This window comes from Tupaia chinensis, unplaced genomic scaffold (assembly GCF_000334495.1).
Source record: "Tupaia chinensis unplaced genomic scaffold, TupChi_1.0 Scaffold000197_1, whole genome shotgun sequence".
NCBI classification, from domain to species: domain Eukaryota; kingdom Metazoa; phylum Chordata; class Mammalia; order Scandentia; family Tupaiidae; genus Tupaia; species Tupaia belangeri.
The window spans coordinates 3,136,497-3,160,692 of NW_006159672.1; the positions used below are offsets into that span (position 1 = coordinate 3,136,497).

Consider the following 24,196-nt stretch of genomic DNA (forward strand, 5'->3'; position numbering starts at 1 on the left):
TGTAGTTGACCACGGTTCAAGTCCCAGACTGGGTGGCTTAAACTCATGCCAGGCGCGTGTGCATGTGTGCCCAAGATCCTAAGAGGAGAATGGAGGAGAAGGGGGAGGGGAAGGGATTGCGGCATGGCCATCCCCACTGGGGGGTGATTTCTCACTTTCTGTCTCTTTGTCTCTGTCTGTCTTTTTGGCGACCACATGCGCCCTATAGTATAAACCTCTCCAAAAAAAAAAAATTTAGTGGACAAAACCATAAAAGGAGAGAAAATTTTGCAAAACGTATCTGGCAAAGGACCTGCAAGCAAGATATATGAAAACTCATATAACTCAATGATAAAAAGACAGCACATTGAATAGGCAAAAGATAACTTTCTCTTCACAAAGGAATATATATGAATTGACCCACAAGCACATGAAAATGTGCTCAGCATCATTAGGAAAATGTAAATTAGAACCACAATGAAAGACCTCTATATATATCCCAGGGTAGCTGAGGTTAGAAAGGCTAACAATACCAAATGTTGGTGAGAATATAGAGCAGCTCAACTTCTTATATGCATCAGTGGGGTATAAAATGGTATAATGGCTTTTTTGGTAAAGACCTATCAGTTTCTTATAAAATGTTCCCCTAGTTTGTTACCCAGCAGTTCCACTCTTAGGTATGTACCCAAAAATGAAAAAAACTATGTCCACAAAAACATATACTAGAATGTTCACAGTGGCTTTATTTGTAATTGGCAACAGGCCTAGCTGTGGTGGCATGCATTTCTACAGTTCTGTGCTCCTTAGGCTGAGACCTACAGATACCCAGGTTGAATTCCTTGGCTGATCTAAAAATTGGGTATGGTATTGTCATGAATCCATAATCTCAGTGATTGGGAGAGGCTGAGGCAGTAGGACCGTGAGCTTAAGGCTGACCTAGGTGACATAGGGAGACTAAAAACATAAGCTAGGTGGGGTGATACTTACCTGTAGTACCAGCTAGGAGGCTGAGGCACACTGATCATGACAAAGTGAGAACCTATCTTAAATATAAAAGGGGCCTAATCAACACTGTATTAGAAAATGTGACACTCCAAGGCTGACCCACATGGAAAGGCTCCATATTCATGTCCAGAGACCTACCTGTGTACACCAGGCATACACATGCCCATAATACAGGACTGGCTGAAGCTGGGGGTCATCATGGAGTCCTTTGTGTGTCTCTCGCCCCACCTCGTTCCTTTCCTTCCTCTGTCCTCCCCTCCTTTCTTCCCTTCTTTTCCCTCCTCCCCTACATCCTTCATGCACGCTCTCTCTCTCTCTCTCATGGAATGAATAGTGTATAATTGCCAACAATTGGGAATTACTCAGGTGCTCATCCACAGTAAAAAGAATAGATTAACTAGGATATATCTATTGGGCTTTATTTCTATTTATGTACTCAGCAATAAAAGGGAATGAACTTCATGGACCTGCACTGTGGCTTGGATTCAGGTTGGGATGGTCAGCTTCAGACTTCCAGTGCTCACTGAGCACTTTCCATGTGACAAGGGACTCTGCTAAATGCTTTGTGCACATCTAATTTTCATTAAATTCTCATGACACTCTGTGGGATCCTCATTTTCAAGTTGAAGAAACTGAACTTGAACACAGTGGTCCCCACCTTTTTGTCATCAGGGACTGGTTTAGTGGAAGACAATTTTTCCACTGACTGGAATGAGTGGGGGATGGTTTTGAGATGATTCAAACGTATTTATTGTACACTTTATTTCTATTAGTATTACATTGTAATATGTAATGAAATCATCTTATAACTCACCACAGTGCAGGATCAATGGGAGCCCTGAGCTTGTTTTCTTGTAATTAGATGGTCCCATATTGGGGCCTCCATGAGAATCTAATGCCATGGCTAATCTGACAGGCATGTGAGCAGTGGGGAACAGGTATAAATACAGGTGAAGTTTCACTCACTCGCCTGCTGCTCATCTTATGCTATACAACCCAGATCCTAATAGGCCATGGACTGGTAAGGCCCATGGTCTGGGTGTTGGGCCCCTCTCTTATAGATGGTGACAGCACAAACAGCTAACCACTATTACAGAGGAGACATAAATCTAGATCTTTCTGACTATAGAACTTGAACTCTTACCAGCATGCTGATAAAGGTAAATTTACCATAGAAATCTGTTGGTCATACCCTTGACCATGCAGAATCACATGCAGGTGGAGTGAGGCCATGGCTCATACCTGGGAATACCACCTAGTGTTACACTTTGTCATACATTCTGTGTTAACCATGCCACAGGTTTGTGAAGTCGATCTTCTGCAGCCCTTGCTTGCCCTGAGGTGTCTTATGTTCACCTGAGTTCACATTCATTATTTTTGTTAACTCTTCCAACATCAAAAGTCAATAGGCATATTCAAACTGAGCATGAAAAGTAGTGTTGGTGTTTTTCACAGAGTCTTCAGAAGAAATTTGAGTTTCTGATAACATACAGTGTCTTCAAAAACTTCATGAAAATATGTACTGTGAAAACTATGCTTGGATTTCAATTTTTTTGCAACAGAACAAACCTGTACATTAATTCTATTTTTCAACAAACTTTTAGAAGTCCCTTTATATGTTTTTGAGACCTTTTAGTTTTAAGTGATACAAGGAGATGTACTATTGCAACTTCAGATAATCAGAAATTTTCAGTTTGTTGTTGGGATCCTCATTTTCAAGTTTGTTGTTGAAAATAAAAAATCTCCCCACCCTACTCTAACATCATAATATGGTAAAGAAGTTTCAACTGAATGAAAAGAATCAGAATTAAGTTGCTAATTTTTTAAAGAATTATTTAGCTTTATTTATTATTATTATTTTAATATTTCCAGAGAGAGAGAAAGTGAGAATGCAAGTCTCCAGGTCTGGGACTCTAACCACAGTTGACCATGTGGGAGTGCAGCACCCCTAACCACCATGCCACCTGCCAGCCCCTAAAGTTGCTAAATTTAATAGGAACCTAGTGGTGGTTAAAGGGGGATCATAATTTATGAGAACTATGTACTTGGGATTTGTCTATAGCTGTATAGACTTGGTCTTTGAGTTTGAAGTCTACTCTCCCAGCTTTGGAGATACTAGTTCTGGTTTTAAGCATTTGGGAGATGTGGCAAAAGTTGTTAGAGCTGACTTGAGGACTGTTGTTAGGTACTATTTAATTATTATAACCAGTTAATGAAGTCATAGGTTAAGTTGTGACTTTGGGGCCATCCAGAGTTCCTGAATGAATTTCGAAATCACATGATGCTATCTAGGAAAGAAATATATGATAACCTATCTCTAAGATAATGCTGATGAGCCTTCCTGCTGGTGTTCATGTTCTTGTTCCTTCTCAGGTTGTTTCAGGCTGACCTTGAGGGACAATAGAGTTTTGAAGCGATGCCTTTCAAAACTAAGTCATGGAAGGCCTTATAGCTCCCAGTGCCCTCTTGGATCACTCATTCTGAGGGAAATCATCCACCATGTCATGAGGACACTCAAGCAACCCTTAGAGAAGTGCATGTAGTCAGCCAACAGGCAATATCCAGCACCAGTTTTCCAGCCACATTGGAAAGAGATCCTTTAGCCCCAAACCTTCAGGTGACCAATTTTGTGGAGACCCCACATGAGAACATCTTAGCTAAGACCTTCCTGAACTCCTGATTCACAAATGCCATAAGAGATGCAAGTCTTGTTATTTGGGGCCACTAAGTTTGGGAATTATTTGTTACCTATACATAGTGACTTATACAAGATGAAAGCATTCCCCAACATTGATTTGTTCATCACACTCTTTTGTATTGATGCTAATTCTTTCCTATGGTATATAAAATACAGACTCTAGGAAGACCATCCCTCTTTTCCTTCCAACAGTCTTTGACCATCTTTTGTGTATAAATACTGTAGGAGATGCAAAGGCAACTCACATGTGGACAATGCAAGCTCCCTGAGAATCCTCAGATGTCATCTAAAAAAATGTACTAGAAGTTCTCGGTAAGCCAGCTTCACGGAATCAGGTCACCATCAGCTGCGGGTACCAGGTAGAACTTCATGGAGATGGAGAAGGTAGCACTTGTACCAGGCTTTAGGGGTAGATAGTATTTAAAATGTAGAAATAAGGAAGGGAAAGGTCAGGCCTGTTGCATAACAGCAAATGATTCTTCTAGTAGTAGGAGGTGTGTGAGGAGAGACTGTGGGCCTCTCCTCAGAGGACAGAGAAGGCTCTTCAGGCAGGACTGAGGGAGTAAGGAGTAAGGCTGGGCTTGAGGAAGACTCGTGTGGAATAGCCCAGGTAATGAGAGTGGGAAGAAGAGAGACATCAGGCCAGCATGAGGGAGCAGGAAGGACCTGAAGTGGGCTGTGACAGTGGATGGTGAGAGAGATGGGGTTAAGGGCTCCAAATGGACACTGAAGACTTGAGGTGCAGGTTGGGCAGAGAAGGCGCATAGAGCTGGGAATTTCCAGTAGTCGGTTAAGATTAATAACAGATGGGAATATTAGGAATAGAGGCAGAGATTTTAAGGTCAGTGGCATTAAAGTGATTGAAATGAATGAGGAAAAAAGGCTGCAGAAGGGCCTTATCAGACACTGACTTCCCCAATGTGGGGCAGAGTATCCAGAGGAGGCCTGAGGAGTGCTAGGGGCAACCAGGGCCACAGTGGCAGTTGCCATTTGCAGTGTGGCCAGAGGACAAGGGGATGAGGAAAGCAACCCCCCGATTTTTTTTTTTTTTTTGGAGAGATTTTCACTGTAGGGCACGTGCGCTCGCCAGACAGACAGAGAGAGACATAGAGACAGAAAGCGAGAAATCACCCCCCAGGGGGGATGGTCACGCCGCAATCCCTTCTCCTCCATTCTCCTCTCGGGATCTTGGGCATGCACGCACACGCGCCCGGCGTGAGTTTTTTAAGCCACCGGGTCCGGGACACGAACCGTGGTCGACCATGTGGGAGTCCAGCGACATAGCCATTACGCTAACTGCTGGTTCCCAGACCCCTGACTTTTTGATCACCCTGAGGAGTTGAGGGATTTTCATCTGTGCATAAAGTCATGTTTTTCTACCCTGTGGGTAAAGAATAACCCTAAAAGAAAAAGATTTTGTTATATCACCCCCTTCTTTAAGCTAGCAATGTCTCCTAGTATGTGTTGAGTATTCCTTATTCGAAATGCTTGTGACCTGAACCCACCTTGCTGGGCAACAGGGCTTGATGTCCTCCAGGCCCACTTCCTTCTCTTCTCAGTTGAACTTTCTCAGTATGTGGCTCTCAGGAAGCACCTCCTCCCAACCTTTCTGCCTTTCAGGGACACATGTGTTACCTGTCCTGCTGAGCTGCCTGCTCACACCTGCACAGCCTGGTCCTCATTTGAATAGGTGAGAAACCAAAGTCAGCTGCACAATTTGAGCTAGATTCCATCACTCAAAATTCAGTCACAACTTCTTTTGAATTCCTTAGCTGCCCTGAGGCAAAGGCTCAATGTTGATACTGAGATTAATCCCCAAAGAGCCCCTCATTTCTCTGCAGAGAAATTAAAGCTTGCCAGTTTTCCTTTTGCCTGTCCTTCTGACAGCTCTGTCAGTAATGATATGCCTTCTCCATGGCATAATCCCTGTCCTATGGTAAAGAATAATTCATTAAGAAATTAAGGGCTCAACTCCTTTCTGTTGGGTTGGTCTTCAAAAGTTAGCTAATGGCGACGGCAGCATGATTATCAATGAAAAATTATTTAACAGACCTTAGGGCTGTTTCAGACAAGCTCAAGAAGCCACATGGATGGGGAATCAGTCAGACCCACTCATCCTCTTTAGATTTGTCAGTATTCCCAGAAATTAAGTCAAATGACGTTGCCTGTGAGGTTATCTGTGATGGGCTAGGACAGTGGGTAAAGCACTGCTCCAATTTAGGAAGAAACATCTTTAGCCTTTCAGGAGTTGTGTGATATGTCTTTTAATAAAATTGATGTGATTTCACACCCATCCTGGACACTTAGGAAGGCTAGTGGGAGGCCTCTAGATGATCCTAATAAAATGCAAGAGAGTTCCTGAGCTGCATTGAGTAGGAGTAGCATGTGTACCTAGGTTCTTTTGTCATGTTAATGAACATGAGTATATTTAGCATGAAATGCCATGGGTGTAAACTCAGTGGCAGCCCAGTCGCTTTCTAGACCAACAAAGGGAGGATGTAATTTGGCATGGGCTTTGCTATATCTTACTCTGGGTAGGAGGAAGGGATATCAGTGTCAGAAAATGTTTTTTGTATACTTTGATAATGTTGTATCATTTTTTAATCAGGCCTTTGTGTTGTTTTGATGATGAGGCTGTGCCCTGAAGGAGACACTGGCCCCTGTGGATCAGGGAGCACATGAAGCAGGTTTGTTCAGTTCTTCCTATTGTATATGCTAGTTTAGGCAACAGAGCAGCACATGTCAGTGAAGTTTTCAGTTTCTCTGAGGAAGGGAGACACAAAGCAAGAGGTTCAAAGCAGAACACAGTGTAGATAAAGTTTGCGGTAGGTGAGATGTGAAGTGGAATTAGAACTAGAAACCTCAGATTTGATTTGATTTCTCTTCTTTTATAATTAACCTCAGCAGTACTACATAAGGATCCACATTCTTGAACACTTACTCTCTTCCTTGCCCTCCCTCCCCCTCTCAAATTTTTAACACAATATATTTCTTCATATTTCTTCTATTGTTCAGAAACCATTAACACCTGTTCAAAAGTCAGTTACTCGACTTTGAGCTGAATGACAATTATTTGAATGGTAAAGCATGTTAATGTATAATTATTCACATTTATACCAGGACATTCACAGTTTAATCATTTCTCTGTAGGCTTCCTTAAGTTTGTGCTTAAAGTCTTAGGCATAATTCTTTTGTTAAATAAGTTTAGGAAGCTCTAAGTATTGGGGAAGTGAATACAAATATGCCCAGCTGGAACCATGAGGATGCTGTACCTCCCCAGAGAGTGAGCCTCTTAGGTGAGACTCATCTCCTCCTAATTCAGTGAGGCAGAAGGTTCATTTCGAGGGCTGATAGTATAATCCATCCACAAGATGAGCTCCCATATTGTGTGTTCGTGTGTCCAGGATCAGACAGAGGACCAGACAGAGCCTGTAGGGCATTTCTGTTCATGAGTGCAGGTCCTGCTAGCCCTCACCAGGCTTGGGCGGGACTGGTTTAACCCTTCAGATCATCTATTCCGCTGGACCCCACTACCCTCTTATTAAGGATCAGAAAGAGCTTTAGATAGGGTTTCATCTATGTACATTTACCATATTGTAAATTAAACCACATTTTTAATGTATTTATTTAAAGATAATAGTAAGTCTACTAGAGGTGATCATAAACAATATATGAAAGTAGCTATTTTCTAAAACAAACACTTCCTGAGAAGAGTGGTCATATTTTCCATTTTTGCACATCTCTTTAACGTCTACCTCAATGGGAGACAGCTGGACTCTTGCATCTTCTCTTTTTTTTTTTTTTTTTTTGAAGAGGTTTTTTTCTCTATAGGGCGCATGCGCTCGCCAGACAGACAGAGAGAGACATAGAGACAGAAAGCGAGAAATCACCCCCCAGGGGGGATGGTCGCGCCGCACTCCCTTATCCTCCATTCTCCTCTCGGGATCTTGGGCACGCACGCACACGCACCCAGTGTGAGTTTTAAGCCACCGGGTCCAGGACACGAACCGCGGTCGACTACGTGGGAGTCCAGTGACAGCCATTACGCTAACCGCTGGTTCCCGTATCTTCTCTTACTTTTAATCTGTTGTGGTGTCACAGTCAAGTAGCGCCCAGAAAATTTTTCTGTGTTTGCTTATGAGAGAGTAAAAAGTAAAAAGACAAATAATATCTTACTTTTATCCTATTCACAAACCCTTTAAAAGGGTCTCGGACCCCTAAAAGTCCCCAGACCTCAGATTGAGAACCACTTTTCTATAAAGTAAAATTTTCTGTTACTCTTACAGATTACTTGTGTTTTACATTCCTGATCTGTTCTTTTTTTTTTTAATTACTTTAAAACTCACTATTTTTTTTTAGAGGTTTTTGCTATAGGGCGGTGCGCTCGCCAGACAGACAGAGAGAGACAGAGAGACAGAAAGAGAGAAATCACTCCCCAGGGGGGACGGCCACGCTGCAATTCCTTCTTCTCCACTCTCCTCTCGGGATCTTGGGCACACACGCACACGGTGTGAAAAACTCACTTTTTTAAAAAAGGTTGTTGCCTTAGGGCACGTGTGCTCACTGTAGAGAGACTGAGGCAGTGAGACGGAAAGTAAGAAATTTATCACTCCAGGAGGACGACCACACCACAATCCTTTCTCCTCCATTTTCCTCCCGGGATCTTGGGCATGCACGCACATGTGCCCGATAAGAATGAACTAGAGACTTTATGCAGTTGCTATGCGCGTCCTTTAGCTTCTATTTCAGGCATCTTCGCTGACCTGTCCCCCACACTCACACTTTATTGGCTAGGTGAGAACCAAGTCAGAACCCCCACACCTTGTCCCCAAAGTGGGATTGGAAATGTAACATCCATTTTTCAACACTGTATATTTTCTTGTTAGCAAACTTATTGGGTTATCAGGAAAATCATGATGCCTTTTTGAGTAGAAAAACAGAAAAATATGTCATGACTTTCCTGACAACCTAATAGAATCAGCCTCCACTGAGCAGAGAGCTTGAATGTAGAATTAGAAGTCACTGTCCTGAAGAAGGTGCTAGTTTCCCAAGCTAACATGCATCAAGTGCTCCTGAAATAAACACCTGTAGATTCTGGGATGCCATTGTCCTCAGTGCCCTGCACAGGCCCTGGCTACCTGCACCTGATGAATGGCAACCTCTGAAAACAAACCTTTTTAAGGCTCCAGAGGGACTTTCTATGAATAGTGCTACAGGGAGAGGAGAAGAGGGCCCCAGAAAGCCAGAGAAAGCACCAACATCTGTTAGGGACCCCTGTCCTAACTACATTGTGATAAGAATGCCTCATTATGGGAGCAGGTGGAGAATCAGTCTTTAAACTCTGCATAGCCCTTGCCACATGCAAAGTGCTCCTCACACGGAAGAGCTTATTTAACCCTCAGACAAACCTCATTTTACAAGGAGAAGAAGGAGGGTGATGTGACAGTGGGCTAGGAAGCAGTTCAGCTGTGGAATTCTTGTGGCAGGCTCTGAGGAATGGCAGCAAGTATAGGATGCCTGCAGAGAGGCTTACCCAGACTCTGACCTCAGCTACTCTTGGCCTTCCCTGGTGCGACCTTGAACAAGCTACTCCATCTCTGGGTCTGGGAGACTTCTCACCTGTAAAATAGATGGTAGCCCTATTTCAAGCCAGAGTAGCAGGGACACTTGAGGATTAAGCAGAAGAAAGCACATTGTACAATGCCTGGTACACAGTCGATGCTTGACCGTTGTTAGCTCCTTCTATGATAGTTACTGTTTAAGCACATTTACCAAAATTTCCAAGTGAATGCTATCTTGAAAATACTATCCATATCCTTATTTCCTCAAAATTGCTCAAAACATTTGAGGAACTTCTGTTTGAAATGGCCTTATAGTCTTATATAGTAATATAATTTATCAGGCATGTATTGACTAGTTATGGTATACCAAGAACGATGTGAGGTGCTTTAGAATGCTCTATGTTAGCACATTTTCTTACCCAAGAATGGATTTGACTTTTAGGAAGTAGTCCAAAATTCAGCCTACCCAGAATTGGTCATTAGGCCAACAGAAATAGTTTTGGACCCAGGTGTACTTGCCAGAGAGAGAGAGAGAGAAATAACTCCCCAGGGGGAATGGCCATGCCACAATCCATTCTCCTCTATTCTCTTCCTGAGATTTTGGGCAGACACTCACAAGCTACGCAGTGTGATTTTCAAGCCACTAGGTGTGAGACTTGAACCATGGTCAGCTATGTGAGAGTTCAATGCCTTAACCACCACACCACCTGCTGGGCCCAAAAAGCCCTCTTTATTAAAGGCTTTTTAGTTGGCCCAGTGGATAGCGTAATTCTTCGGCTTACCTTAAAATTGACCTTTGCGGGGCCCAGGAGGTGGCGTGGTGGTTACAAGTGCTGGATTCCCACATGGTTCACCACAGTTCGAGTCCTGGACCTGGCAGCTTGCTTTCTTACTTTCTCTCTCTCCCCACTCTGTCCCTCTCAGGTCAAATTAAAAATAAATGAAAGAAAGAAAGGAAATAAGGAAGGAAGGAAGTTAAATTTTTTTTTTAAATAAATTTAAAAACCTGACTTTTGCAGATAAATGATCATAGGCATGGCACCCAGCCCATTCCTGAGGTACTACCACCTGCAGAGAAAAGGCAAAAGAAGGCTCACCCACTAGGGCTGCTTGTAGTCAAGCTTCCAACTATTGATAGATGCACAGTCACGAGGGTGAGTGCTGCGTATGATTGGGCTTGATTTTTACGTGAGTCTCCAGGGTGAAGACTTGAAGTATCTTCATGTTGGGGATAAGGAAGCCAGATTTCTTCCTAGCTTATCCACTCACAAAGCCTTCAGTGAAAATTCATGCATTCAGCACAGTCACTGCAGTTCCACTGCTGATGTTTCCTTTCATCACTGATCTTTCACATTTATCCCCATTTTTCAGAAGTAGCTGGTTACTCAGCTACTTCCTCCTTTCTTGAATATTATTGGTAGGTTGAAGTGCACAGAAATCATCCAGAACAGAAGACTCAGAGAAGAGCCACTGAAAGTGAGAAGAGCCACTGAAAGTGAGATACAGCCAAAACCCACATGAGCAATGGGGAACCTGGGCCTCACCCTCTAGGCCTGAAAGGGCAGTAGTCATGGGTCAGAGTCTTTGAGCCAGCTCTGAGGCCAGTAAGTCAGGCCTTGGCTCTGAGCTTTTGTTTTTTTCACTTGTTAGATGAGAATAGCATTGCCAACTTTGCAAAGTGGCTAGTGGCATTCAGTGATAAATCAGTGAGAGGCTCCTAAGAGCCTTTGCTGTAAAGGGAAGTAGGTAGATTATTGTTCTGGTTCCCAAAAAGCTAAAGCTGAGGACTGCATCACCAGGCCAGCTGCCTGCATGTCATCTTCCCACCATATGCTAGAGAACACAGCTGTGCTCTAAGGAAGGGCCTAGGTGCCCCTGAGTGATTGAGGAATTGCTGTGAACGCCTAGGTCTGGGAAGGCTTGTGCCCCATTGGAGTAAGCCAGGTGACTTGTGTGGAAGTAGCAGGAAGGCTTCCTCCTTTCTTGAGTATTATTGGCCACAGGTTATGAGTTCTGCCTTTGTACGTGGTTTTGGATAACTTTACTATTAGTTGAAAAATGATTGGGGTCTCATGCATAGAGCTGGAAGAAGGCTTACCTCTGTGCATGTGACCCAGGGCATTTCAGCAATGCCTGATTCTCTTTGCTGAAAAATGGTTACTTGATGTTTAGCCCCTCAAATGTGGTAAAAAATGATAGAAAATGGAACATCTGAATGTGTTCTGGGTAAGTCTCTTCTTGCCTGCCTTTGAAACAACTATCACCTTGTCATTTGTTCTCTTTCCCCCCCACCCCCATTCTCCCTTTGCCACTCTGTGTGTGGTTTATGGTGGGCTGTTTGAGGGTATCATTTGTAATCTATCTGGATTAGTTACCTTGTCCCCACCCAAAAAACTCCTACTCATCCTTCAAGACCCAGGTCCCCTGTCTTTCTGCTCTGATATCTTAACTCACCATCTCCAAAAGGATCAACTCCAAGGGAATCACATTTGGTGCTCCACAGAAAACGGCACAGTTTTTGTAGCATATTTCATAGTATGTTATAAAGTGGCTTTGTTTGCCCATGTGTACCACCATCCACCTTTTCATGAGTCAGAAATATCCCTTGCTTGGGAACCAGCAGTTAGCATAATGGCTATGTCACTGGACTCCCAAGTAGTCCACCGCGGTTCGTGTCCCAGACCCGGTGGCTTAAAAACGCATGCCGGGCGCGTGTGCGTGCTTGCCCAAGATCCCGAGAGGAGAATGGAGGAGAAGGGATTGAGGCGTGGCCATCCCCTCTGGGGGATGATTCCTCACTTTCTGTCTCTCTGTCTCTCTCTGTCTGGCGAGCGCACGCACCCTATAGTGAAAAACCTCTAAAAAAAAAAAAAAATACCCCTTGCTGTTTTCCATTGACCAACTCCTTTTAGTCCTGATCTAGTCAGGTACAATAGATGATAGTGGACAGAAGGGTGTGGGTGGATTGTGACCTTGCCAACCCAGCTCATGACTGTGAGGAAGTTCTGAGATTCACCACATCATGGTCTATCCCTGTCCTGCTGTCAGAAAGCTCATATCCCCCTCACATACCCCAACCTGACATTCTCAAATACATGTTTTTGGCTTATTTAGTTCGACCTGGCAGGACATGTACTGAATGAAAACATTGTATTGAATCCTGAACCTTTGACTTGACCATCTATAAGCTCTTGTTTCTTAGCATTTTCCCTGTTCCGTATGTACTTGTGGAGGTCATGGCTAACATGTTAAAATAAATCCAGTATTTTCCCTTCAGCAACGTACTTCATAAGCTCTTTGGTATGCCTATATAGTATGGAGAGCATATGAAAAGAACAGATTATTCACAGGCTAACCACAGGCAGTCATTCTAATACCAGAATACGCTGACACTTATAAGAGTTGGAGTTCTGGAGGGTGATCTCCAGTGCATTCATTTATAGCAATCTCCTTGATGCACATGCCGGCTGGCCCTGGTTAGCAGTGGGATGATCTGCTCTGCCCATTGGGAGACTCAGGCAGAGCAGCTGGAGTTCAGCCTCCAGGGAGCTGTATGGGCCCCATTAGTTCCCTTCCTCTGCCGGAGATCACCCAGATTCTTGGTGTAGAAAGTGGAATAAGGAAGCCTCTGAAGAAAGTACTTCCCCGTATTGAAAATGTGCTGCAGGAGCTCCCAGTGAGGACTCCCTGCAGACACAGAGGTAAGCTTCTCATCAAGAACTGGGGCAGCCTCTACCCCATTAAAGAGGAGCTATTAAAGGGGATGCCTATCCCCAGGGTGGGGGCAACCTCTGTTTCATAACAAATAAGATGACATCTAGCTAGATAGGAGAAAATCCAGTGCATCTTATTAATCTTCAAGCACCTGTTTGAAAACTTGTCCAAAAGATTTTCCAAAAATCAGAGATGATGATTCTATACAGTTCTCCTACAGGCTAGATTTTCTGGGCCTAGTGCAGTTCTCTGGATTGGGGCAGGGCTAGCCTCTGAGGACACAAGTCTTACTCCTTAAACAGGGAAACTATAGGAGCTGTAATGGGTCCCCTTAGGCTCTGTGCAGTCCCTTTCACCCACTGGCCTTGATGGTGTGCAGAGTATGTTCAAACCAAACTGGTTGCCCAGCTCCACGTGACATGTGTGATGTTGTGAGTCCCACCATTGGAATTAGCAGGCTGACCACTTATGAGGCTGAGACTGGTGCTCCCTATCTGTATATAATGCTTCTCCTTGAGAGTCGTATTAAAGCCATGAGTGTCGCCTTTACCGTTTTGTGCACCCTGTACCTGATCTGAGGCAAACTCCTCACACGGCTAAGACATCTACAAAAGCCTTGGCCACACAGGGCCCAGGGTCTTTCTGGGAGACTTGGAGTCTCTCCAAGGCACCCCATCTTTCTCCCATTCTCAGTATTGAACCTTAGGGCTGTGTGACTTGGTAGGACCACAAGCAGTAGGCATTCCTAATGTCCACATCTTCAGCCATGTGAATGAAGAAGTTAGCACATTCTTCTTTTCAAGAATGGAGGAGAAGACTGTGTGGTCAGTTCCAGGTCCTGGTTGTGCTTGCAGAAGACAGTACTATTTACTATCTCCCTTCTGGCTTCCCACGAAAGGACTGTCTCCAGGCTCTGTGCTTAATGGATGCCTACTCTGTCTCATCCACAGTGCTAAATGCTGAAATAGAGACCCATGAGGCAGATGCCTGTCCTTAGTGAGCTCTGTCTAGTAAAAGAGACCACCATGGTGACAGTTACTTTGTGAGAGTATGATGGGGCATGCTTACAGAAGGGAAAGATTCTGCAGATAATGTGACCTAGATTTCATTTTAAATAGGATGTACTGCTCCCTAGTGTCTTGAACTTTGGGGAGAAAACTCCCTTTGATTAAAAAAAGGTGACTGGCAAGTGTTTTCTCTCATCTTTTAAATTTTTTTTTAAATTAACATGTAGTAAAATTGACTTTTTGTGGTATACAGTCTTGTGAATTTTTAAATATGTATGGATTTCTGTATGTGCTGCCATCATCTGGACACAGAGGAATTCCATCATCCCAAATCACTCCCTGGTGCTGCCCGTTTGTAGTTACAGCTTCCCCTAATGCCTACCCCTGATTCTTCACAGGCACTGATCTGTTCATCACTACATTTGGTGTTTTTGAGACTGTCATATAAATGGAATCAGATGGTATTTAGCTTTCTGAGTGTGATCTTCATTTACTCAGCTTGATGCCTTTGAGACTTATCTGTACTTCGTTACTTTTAATTGCTGAGTAGTACTCCACTGCCTGGATATATCTCCATTTATCCATTTCTTTATTTTAGCCATTAAAATAGCTCTATAATGATATTTCCTTATGGTTTTAATTTGCATTTCCCTAATGGTTAGTTTTGCTCAGCATATTTTCATGTTCTTATCACCCCATCCTATTTCTTCTTTGGGGAAGTGACAATTCAGTTTTTGGTTTTGTTTTAATTAGATGATTTGTTTTCTTAGTATTAAGTTTGAAAGATTCTTTATATTTTCTGCCTCTTTCATTAGATATGGCATTTCCAAGTATTTTCTTTCTACCTTTAGTTTTTTATTCTCTTAATACTGAATTTCACGGACATATTTTTCTTTGTAATGAAGTCTGATTTTTTTTTTTAAATGGAACATACTTTGAGAGATCAATCTGAGAACTGTTTGGCTAATCCCAGATAATGAAGATTTTCTCATATGTTTTCTTCTGATTTCTTTAATGTTTTACATTTAGATAAATGGTCCATATTAAGGTTTTTTTCTTTTCTTTTTGAGATTTTTGCCATAGAATGTGTGCACTCTTTGAAGAGACAAAGAGAGACTCTGAAAGGGAAAGGGAGAGATCACTCCCTCAGGGAGGAAGGCCATGCCACAATCCCTTCTCCTCCATTCTTATCCTGGAATTTGGGGCACACCTGGGTGTTTCAAGTCACTGGGTCTGGCACTCAAACCATCAGCCATGTGGGAGTCCAGCACCGTCACACCACCTGTTAATCACAGTTTGGGGTTTTTTTCAGTAAGGCCTGAGATTTACATCAGGGTTCAACTATTTGTATATAAACATCCAGTTGGCCAATATCACTTTTCTAAAATAATGCCTTTCTAATGAAATACCTTTGTACCTTTTTGCCCATGCTTCAGTGGGACCGTTTTGGACATTTCTATTTTGTTCTATCAATCTGAGTATCTATCCCTTTGTAGATATATGATTAGTATAGTAAGTCTTGAAACCTGTTAATGTGACTTTTCCAACTCTTTTTGTCTCTTATAAAATGTTTTGAATATTCTAGATCATTAGCCTTTCCATATAAATTTTAAAATCATCTTCTTTTTACAATAAATTCTCCCAGGTTCTTAATGGAATGGCAGTAAGTTTATAGATCCATTTGTGGAGAATTGAAATCATTGTGATGTTGAGACTTCCAATCCATTAACATGGTATATCTCCTCAAATATTCTTTTAGGTATTCTTTATTATCTCTTTATCACAATTTCATAATTTTCAGTAAATACATAAAATTTATTAGATTTACAGAAGATTTCTAACTTTTGAATTATCCTTTTACTCTATGGTGTATTGTAATATGCATTCAGTAGAAATATTTTGAATTAGTAATCAAAATGTATTTTTACTTTATGATATTTTCAACTAAGGAAGGGTTTTTCAAGATGTAACCCCATTTGAGGAGCATCTATACATCTAAGTATTCCATTTTGGTTGGAGTTAGTATCAATGGTACATAGAAATGTGACTTATTTTTGTGTAGTGACCCATGGTCAAGTGACCTTGTTAAACCCACTTATCAGTTCTAAGACTCTTTTTTGATAGATTCTTGGGTATTTTCTATAGACAATCATGTCTGCAAATATGGATAGTTTTATTTCTTCTTTACTAAAATTGTCTTTTATTATCTTTTATTTCTTTATCTTACTTTATTGAAGTAATTAAGGTTTCCACTGAATGTTGAATACACATGGTGATAGTACACATCCTTGCCTTGTTCTCAATCTTGAGGGAAAAGCATTCAGTTTTTCTCAGTCAAGTGTAATGTTAGCAGTAGGTTTTTCATAGATACACTCATCAGGTTAAGGAAGTTACCTTCTTTTTTTTTTTTAAGAGAGAGATTTTTGCTATAGGATTCATGAGCTCACCAGAGAGAAAGAGACAGAGAGAGAAAGCAAGAAATTACACCCTCCTTTGGGGGGATGGCCATGCCACAGTCCCTTCTTCTCCATTTTCTCCTCAGGATTTTGGGCATGCATCCGCAACATGCCAAGCATGAGTTTTGAGCTGCTGGATCCAGGACTAAAACCGCAGTTGATTACGTGGGAATCCAGCAATGTAACCATTATGCCATCAGTTGGTCCCAAGGAAGTTAACCTCTGTTCTAGGTTTCTGAGAACTTTTATTATGAATGGATGTTTTATTTTTTTAAGTATTCATTCTGTCTCTTAAATATTTGTTATAATTCACTAGTAAAATATTGACACTAGAAGTTTCTTTTTTAGAAGATTTTAAACTATTTATTTTCTTTAATAATTATAGAAGTCTATAACCTTTAATATACTAGATTATCTATTGGGTTGTCAGGAAAGCATGACGTATTTTTCTACACAAAAATATGTCAACAACCTAATATTTTATCATGGGTGAATTTTTGTAGTTTGTAGGTTTTAGTAAATAGGTATACTTTACCTAAGTTGGTGAATCATGCCTATAGCTGTTGACTAGAATACTTTTTTTTTTTTTTGAGAGAGAGAGAGAGAGATTTTTGCTATAGGGCATGTGTACTTGCTGGAAAGATGGAGACAGAAAGTGAGAAATCACCCCCTCTAGGGGGATAGCCACACCTCAGTCCTTTCCCCTCCATTCTCCTCTCAGGATTTTGGGTACACACTCACATGTACGTGGAATGAGTTTGAAGCCTCTGAGTCTGGGACTTGAACTGCATTCAACTATATGGGAGTCCAGCACCTTAACCACTATACCACCTACTGACCCTGACCAAAATACATACTTATCCCTTAAATGTATGTGCAGTCTGTAGTGATATCCTTTCATCTTCATATTGACAATTTGTTTATAATTTTCACTGATGTGTATAGACCATTTACATTTAATGTAATAATATGTTTTTATTTTGGTCTAGCATTGTATTGTTTTCCATTTCACTATTTTCTTTTCCTTCTTGGGGGGGCTATTTTAACCTTTTTATTATTTCTTTTTAATTTAACTTACATTTTTTACTGTTCTTTTATATATTTCTTTCAGTGATTGATCTAGGGATTATAATATGATTACAGTTTAATTAATGCTGGATTTTCATTGTCTAATTGGTATGAACATGTTAAGATGTATGTAGAAAATTTATGAACATATAGAACCTTTTTATTTTCCCATTATGTTATAACATCTTATGTATTATATCCATATACATGAAAATCCCATCATTTATAGTGTTTGCTTTTAGCTATCAAAAATATTTTTTAAAACTCAAGAATAGTCTATAATATTTATTCGTATAGTTGCCATTTCTTTTATTCTGCCTACATTCCTAATGTTTCAAGCTTCTCTCCAGTATCATTTCAAGTCTTCTAAAATAATTCTTATAGACACTCTAGGGTTTTTGTTTGGTTTGGTTTATTTTTTGTTATTGTTGTTTGTTTGTTTGTTTGTTTGTTTTGCTATAGGGTACATGCGCTCACAAGAACAAGAGAGAGAAAAGTCATCTCCCCAGGTAGATGGTCATACCACGGTTCCCCCTCCTCCATTCTCCTCTCAGAATTTTGGACACGCATTCTAAAGATCAGAGGTCTAATAGCAATGAATTATAGGTTTTTATTTTTTAATCTGAAGATATTTTTATTTTAAATTCTTTTCTGGATTATTTTTAATTTGGATATAGAATTCTGAATTGACATTTTCTTTCTTTCTGTACCTCAAAGTTGCTATTTTACTTCCTTCTGACTTCCATTATTTCTGATGAGAAGTTCATAATTATTCAAGTCACCGTTACCTGTATGTAATACAGTGTTTTTCTCCAGTGACTTTCAAGATTTTTTTCCTTGTTTTTAGCTTTCATCAGTTTGATCATGATATGTGTGGGAGTAGATTTCTTTGGGTGTGCCCTATTTGCAATTTACTGTGCTTCTCAAATCTTTAGTTGTATATCTTTTGCCAAATATTGGGTTGTCGAGAAAGTCATAACGCATTTTAGCATAGAAAAACATGTCATAACTTTCCCAACAACCTAATATAAGAAATTTTTAGCCATTATTTGTTCAAAGTATATTTTATACCACACTTTTTCCTTTCCTTTGAAACTCCAGTAACATGAGCATTAGATCTTTTTACTTTCTCTTATATGACTCTGTTTGTTTTTTATCTATTTGTTTTAAAATATTTTTTTCTCTGTAGTTCAGATTAGATCATTTCTTTTGATTTGTTTTCAATTTCATTGACTCTTTTCTCTAATATCTCCATTCTGTTACTGATTATATGCAGTGTAGGTTTTTTTGGGTTTTTTTTGTCATTGTATTTTTCAGTACTAAACTTTCCACTTGATTGTTCTTTATAGCTTCTATTTCTTTGGTGATACTATGTATTTTCTTTTGTTGTAAGAGAGTTTTCTTTTGGGACCGGCAAGTGGTATGGTGTTTAAGGTTGCTGGGCTCCCTCGTGGCTGACCATGGTTTGCATCCCAGACCTGGCAGCTTCCTTTCTCACTCCCCCCCTCCTCTCTCTCTGTCCCTCTCTGGTCAAAATAATGACTTTCAAGATTTTTTTCCTTGTTTTTAGCTTTCATCAGTTTGATCATGATATGTGTGGGAGTAGATTTCTTTGGGTGTGCCCTATTTGCAATTTACTGTGCTTCTCAAATCTTTAGTTGTATATCTTTTGCCAAATATTGGGTTGTCGAGAAAGTCATAACGCATTTTAGCATAGAAAAACATGTCATAACTTTCCCAACAACCTAATATAAGAAATTTTTAGCCATTATTTGTTCAAAGTATATTTTATACCACACTTTTTCCTTTCCTTTGAAACTCCAGTAACATGAGCATTAGATCTTTTTACTTTCTCTTATATGACTCTGTTTGTTTTTTATCTATTTGTTTTAAAATATTTTTTTCTCTGTAGTTCAGATTAGATCATTTCTTTTGATTTGTTTTCAATTTCATTGACTCTTTTCTCTAATATCTCCATTCTGTTACTGATTATATGCAGTGTAGGTTTTTTTGGGTTTTTTTTGTCATTGTATTTTTCAGTACTAAACTTTCCACTTGATTGTTCTTTATAGCTTCTATTTCTTTGGTGATACTATGTATTTTCTTTTGTTGTAAGAGAGTTTTCTTTTGGGACCGGCAAGTGGTATGGTGTTTAAGGTTGCTGGGCTCCCTCGTGGCTGACCATGGTTTGCATCCCAGACCTGGCAGCTTCCTTTCTCACTCCCCCCCTCCTCTCTCTCTGTCCCTCTCTGGTCAAAATAAAAATAAATAAATAAATTTTAAATAAAATAATAATTTGAAAAATAATGCTTTTTAAAAATGTTTTCTTACAGCATTCTTTTAATAGATTCTTTCAGGGTTTTGTCAGATGATTCCAATTTCTGTGTCATCTCAGTCTTGGCATGTGTTGATTATCTTTTCCCAAGTGTGTTGAGATTTTTCTGATTATACACATGCTTAGTAATTTTGGATTGTATTCTGATCAGTTTGAACTGTTACAAGACTTTAGGTCTTATATACACTATGGATAATGTTGATATTTACATTTTCGGAGGCAGTTGATTTGGTTGGACTCAGTCTATAACTTCTGCCCTGCTTTCTGCTATTTATAATTTCAATGCTCATACCATTTTCAAAGCTTTTGAAGTCCTTTCTAGATCTGTCTTCTTGTGTACCACTCAGCAGCCAGTTTGGAAAATGATAGTGTCTACCCTTATATATCAGTTCTCAAAAAGTATTTAAGGTCAGATCCCTATATGCACAGCTGGACAGGTGGATAGCTTACCTGGAGAGGTCAATCCAGGAATGTACAAACAACTTTTTTCTTTGTTTTCATAAATTCCACTTTCTCCACAGTCTCCCTGGTACTTTTTATTTTTTACCACTCCCTTTTCAGTCATCTAGACAGAAAGCTGGGAGTTTGGGAGTTTTCTTATAAAACTTTGCTATACACTTCCTGTGATTGAATCTAGATCTAGGGTGAAGCAACTGAAAGACAGAGGCAAAAAGCAAAGAGATTTTGCCCACCTCATTAGACCATATTTCATTTCCTCCCATCAAAAAGGGACATTCTCTTTCTCAGAGGTTTAGGCCCTCTTTTCCACCTGCCCTCTACCAAGGGATTATTTAGGAAAAGAGTTTAGAGGTAATACTAAAAAGAGGTGCTTCCCTACGTAGGGAATGTTCTTTTTTCCCCAAGATAGACAGAGCTTCTGGAGTGCTCTCTTTCTGCACCATGGTCCATCCTCCAGGGCTTTAGTAAGTCCAGACTGGCAATAATAATAGGAAGGAAGAACATGGTAAACCCACTCATCATTTTGGTGATACTTTTCTTTCTCAGTCGGCCTGCTAGTTTACTTTTCACAGCCATCACATAGCTGTTCCACCCAGGTTTGATAAAGGCATTCAACAGAAGAATTTTTTTTTTTTAACCTGGAATAGAATCCTACTTCTCCATCTTAACCTTTCCCGTTTGTCCCACAGAAGTTTATTCTCATTACTTTGGATAATCAGAGAGCATTAGGTCAAATAGCCATGGTATGTGCTACTGGAGTGTCCCTGGGCATTTTCCAGGCCATGTATTGCAATGCCAGGAAAATCCTGCAGGAGATAGGGCACTGCTCTCTGTGGCCAGGGATGGGGCAGCCAGACACACAGCCATAACACAGCTACTGAGATGCTCCCCAGGCAGGGTCATGTAGATAGAACCTGTGCTTCAGCAACAGAGTGTACCTTCTCTGGAAGCCACACCTCAACAAAGTTCACTCCCGAAGGAACCCTGGTAGTTGAGGGACAAAAAGACTCTTCTCCCGGAAAGAGTAAGAGATTCTTTGGGGTTGATTCTGAGTCCTGATCTCAAAGAGATCTAGTTTCCATACCAGACCGATCATTGACTACTGTATTCCAAGCCTAACCATGCACAGTGAGGGCACACGACGTTTCCCAAGGTAGCTCTTATTATTTTATCATGAAGGGGAGACAGCTACAAGGAAAAGAAGCAACTCATCTGAGATAAGAGGTAGCAGAACCAGGCAGGTTCCAACCTGTTTTCTTCTGCACTTGGCTAAGTTGGTCCAAGTACTTCAGTGAAGACTGCCAAGGCCTCCTCAGAGCCCTGATTGACATTTTTATAACTCAGCATGAAAAGAGCTTGCATGACTTAGAATGACTTCTCCAATGGCCAGTGTTAGAAAATGGCATCCAGCCTCCCGGGTGAGGATATATAATCCAAGCAGAGAATTTACGAGACAATCCTCTCAGGGTTAGGTAGTAACGGTAGGTGTATTTTTTTTTTCTTTTAAAATGTTTTGCCTTAGGGTACATGCACTAACTAGAAAGAGAGAAAGACAGTGAGAGGGAAAGTGAGAAATCATCCCCCAGGGGGGTGACCATGCTGCAATCCCTTCTTCATTCTCCTCCTGGGATTCTGGGCATGCACACATATGCACCCAGTGTGATTTTCTAGCCACCACGTCCAGGACTACAACTGCAGTTGGCCATGTGGAAGTCCAATGCCTTAACCACCACACCAATGCTGGTCCCAACAGTAGATGTATTTTAAAAAGCTACCCACACTGCAGTGAAAATAGCCTTGATAAGGGAACTTTAAGAAGCAGGTCAGCTTCCATTAGAACCTGCCTTAATCCCAGCCACATAAACACAGCCAAGGATACTTGGGACCACAAAACAGCCTGGAAAAAGGATGAGTTTGGAGGAGAGAGGGTAAAGGAAAGAAGCATGCAAAATATGCCAAAAGAAACCTCTTCCTAGTACTGGAGTCTTGGGCCTGCTCTCTGGGGAGGACACCATGGAAAGAGAGAAAAGGGTGGTATTTTAATGGCTGCCCCTCTGAGCCTCCTGAAATGCCTTGGCCAGCCACCAAGGACTTCTGTGGTCACTCAACCTCAAGGAATTATATTTTACACATCATGTGTTAATTTTTATGAGCATATTTTACATTTTAGAGTGATACTTAGCAACAGAAAGGGTTGGCTCCCTCCTCAAAAAAAGAAATGGGCTCAGTGCAACCATCTGGGTGTGCTCAGGTTAGGGTTAAAGACACCGGCTTTGAGAGCTGCTTAAACCAATTAATGCATTTGGTCCCCACAGGGTGAAATTGAGTTTTCAGATACATTTGTAAAATGATGTGCTTGATGGTTCAATATTGCATTCTTTGAGCTATACTTCCTAACATATTGTCTGGTATATACCAGTTAAGAAGTGGTTTCCCATGAAAAACTGACAGTGAAGCTGAACGTGTTTGATAAACTCTGCGCGTGTATACGAACATGTAATTGTTTTATTATGCGATACTTTTACACTTGGAGAGAAAGGTGCTTCATAATTTGGCAGTCATTTGTCAGAGCAGCACTTGGGGCTGGCACTCAGATGACGGCATTGGAACTGTGCCATTGTTTCTCGGAACTGCTCTGTGCTCCGGTTAGGTTTGCACGCACCCCTTGTTTTATTCCTACAGGTTTAGTAAAGTTCAAGCTGGTCTCCTGGAAAACCTGAGCAGCATCCTGTCCCCGGGTCAAAGCCCGAAGACAGAATCACTAACTCTGCTCTCTGAGGAAGGCAGGAAATCGGCCTCTGTTTCTTGCAGTCATCCCGGTGCTGCTTTTATTGTTTCTTTTTCCGAGACAGCTGTCCCCGAAATCTCTTTTTTCTCCAAGTCCACACCAGGATACCTCACTCTTCTTTCTTTCTTTTTTAAAGTTAGGCATAACAACAACAGCAACAATGGTAATGATTAACAGTTTGATTTCAAAACCTTTTCTGAAGAAATGACAGTAAACAGAGTCTGTTTGCCTAAGGAAACCCTCCCAGCAATCAGCCAGTAACACAACTGCATGTGCTAATGAACCCAAAGCTGTTAATGTGGTTTCTTCAGTTAAATTGATTCATGAATTTTGAAGAGAACATTATCTAATGAATTTTCTTTGAATAGAAAGCAATTAAAAGGACAAATCAGTCTGATTAACCCCAAAGTCACCCTCCTGCCACAAATGGTGTACAGTTTGAAATTATATCATAAAAAACTAGAGCACATTTGCTATCTTTTTGCCCTCTACTAATCCATGTAAATTAATGAACAACAAAGTTAATTTCTTTGATGACCCTTTTCTAGTATCACCTGGATTATGCTGATGTTTAATTTGCTTAATGTTATAATAAAGACTAAACAGATTTTTTTTTCCCAGTGAAGTGATTATCGTTCCCTTCAGTTAAGAAGTGATTTTTATTATTTAACACACATGTAAGGGTGTGTTTCCTTTAAGAACCAAATCACACTTTGCCAGCTTGGCACCAAGTGTAATTAGTGCTATAATGGACACAGTCCGGAACATCATTCCTGCCCATGGATCCTTCCCTTTGTTGTTGCCATTCAGAAACTCCTGCCCCCGGAGAGTTTGGAGCCCCCACAATGGAGGACAGAGTTCCATCTCCAGTGTTCCTGAGCTGTGTGTCCCCTTTGGAAAGACAATAAGTATCGATTCACAGTGGCCTCCTTCACGTGCCCGGTTTTCTCTCCTGCAAACTCTATGCAGAGGAAACACTTCTGAAACCTGGAGGCAGAGGGAGAGGATGTTCTCATCCGTTTACCTATTCATTCCTGCAGCAGGATACAGAGCAAATACAATTTGATGTGGTTAGTCAATTAAAATGGGGATAAAGTTATTTTATTTTTGCAGCCCTATTCATTAA

At 40.9% G+C, this 24,196-nt stretch overlaps 1 protein-coding gene across 2 annotated transcripts in view; it reads left to right on the forward strand.

The window, feature by feature from the left end:
* Window positions 1-24,196, forward strand: part of MGMT (O-6-methylguanine-DNA methyltransferase) — a 309,575-nt gene that overhangs the window by 276,023 nt on the left and 9,356 nt on the right. The window lies entirely within an intron of this gene.